Raw genomic sequence first — 2,139 nt, 5'->3', positions numbered from 1 at the left:
GAATGCCTTAACCACCTGGGAATGCAGCTCAGTAGGTTTGGGCCTCATTTTACCCAGCTCCTATTTAAGATGGAATTGCTCTGGTTCACATGCCTCTGACATTTACATGGTGCAAAGTGGAAGGCAGAAGAGCAAGTGAGAGCTGAATGCTGGTTGAAGCCTCTTTTATTAAGACCTTTAATCCTTTCATAAAGGGAAGAGCTCTCATGGACTAATAATCTCTTAAAGAGCCCAGTTCTTAATACTATCACATTGGCCATTAAGTTTCAACATCTCAGTTTTGGAGGGGACACATTTAAATCATAACACTTCCATAGCAGTCTTGACACCAGAAAAGTTTTTTTGAGGAATCTCAAGCGATGCTTACCAACTTCCAGTTATGGGTTTCAGAACAGCAAGGAAGGTTAAGCTAGCAGTTGCAGGCTGGCCTGGACCAAAGTCAAGATGTCAAGAAGGGACAAGACACAATCCCAGGCCAATATTACCTCAATTTGGAACATTTCACATCCCCATTTCCTCATGCCTTACCCAAGTTTGCTCTTTTCCCTGTTTCCAGTCTCCTTCAACTCCAAAACATCCCCTATGCTGCTGCCAGAGTCTTGAGGCTTCTAAAATGCAAATCTATGTCATCCTGACTCTGAAAAATTATTTAATGACTCCACATAGAATTATGACAATGTTTAAAATTCTTAGATCGGCACGCAAGAATGGGGCTCCTTCTTCCATCTTTGGCCTTGCCTCTCCCCTGATCTCCTTTCACCCTCACATATTCATCTCTGGCCATTATTTAAGAATATCCCTGTATGTGACAAGCCGCTTCTTATATCTATGCCTTTTTCCATACAATTAATCTACCCAGAATACTTTTCCTTCCCTTTTATCCTAAGTCAATTCAACTCTGTCATTCATAGCTCAACTCCATTATTAACTCCTCTAAGCCTCAATGTCTGATTTGTATGTCTTGATGTGTACTCAAATATGATAAAACTACATTACTGAATTATAAGAATTTACTTTCCTGTGTTTCCTATTACAAGGTAAGCTTCTCAAAAACAGAACCTATAATTTCAGGAATGTTACTCTCCATAAGTAACATGAGAGCATGGGCTGTGCATCATGCTTCTTGAATTTAAATCTAATCTCTACCATTTACTGAATGTCTGACTTCTTCCTTCTAAGCCTTGCTTCTCATCTATGAAATGGAGCATTATCTACCTTGCAGAGTTATTGTCAGAATTAAGTGATATTAACCCATGTAAATAAAGCACAGCACCTGTCGTATGGTAAGTACTCAATAAATGATAGCTATAATCATGATGAGAAGAACAGTAACAATTTATTTAATGAATAATTATTCTCCATGCACAACAATGATTATGAATGCAACAACATTTTAATAGTGTTTTGAAAGACTTTTACCTTCGTCAAAACTATTACAGGAACTCTTAACAAGAGATAAAGTTTTTGGTAATTGATAGAGAAAGGAAACTACGATGTCTTTTGGTATCTTGTTCCATTTTGTAGATTCAAGATTTTATAGAATTGAGGCCCTATAACATTAAACGTATCAGTTAGGGCTTGATCAAAGAAGCAGAACATGAAATAACGGATTTCTTCTATGTATTAGACCTGGGGTAATTTAGGGAGCTGATGAAGGAGACTGTGCAAAGCTATTGCTTTCACATCTGGCAGTGAGTCCAAAGTCACTTCGGGTCAGCAAAACCCGCAGTCAGGAAGCAAAGCTAGACCTGAAATAAAAAAGTGGGAGGACAAACCAGAACTTTTACAAACAAACTGGAACCCACCAGGACAAACTGTCTTCCACTAACTCCAACCTTAATAATACAAACAACCTGAAAAAGGAGACAGTATCATTTGCCACAGAATTACACCTATGCTTGGCTCAAGACTTGGAGAAACTGAAGGGCAAGACCTGGTGGAAGCTAAACAAGTTAAGATATGGTAGATGCTGGCACCAACAAAGTGAGCCAGCAGGCAGGCAATGATATGCGTGAGCAATAGCAGTGCATGAAGTCCTGCACAGATCTTAGGTCATAAAGGCAGCTTACTTGCACGTTCTAAATCTCATGTAAGTTTCTCTTGCAGCCAACCCTAGCCGCAAGGGAGAGGAAATACTGG

The sequence above is a fragment of the Aotus nancymaae genome, unplaced genomic scaffold (genome assembly GCF_030222135.1).
Source record: "Aotus nancymaae isolate 86718 unplaced genomic scaffold, 86718_ANA_hifiasm-v0.15.2.pri h1tg000058l, whole genome shotgun sequence".
Taxonomy (NCBI): Eukaryota; Metazoa; Chordata; class Mammalia; order Primates; family Aotidae; genus Aotus; species Aotus nancymaae.
This window is presented reverse-complemented; position numbering follows the sequence as displayed.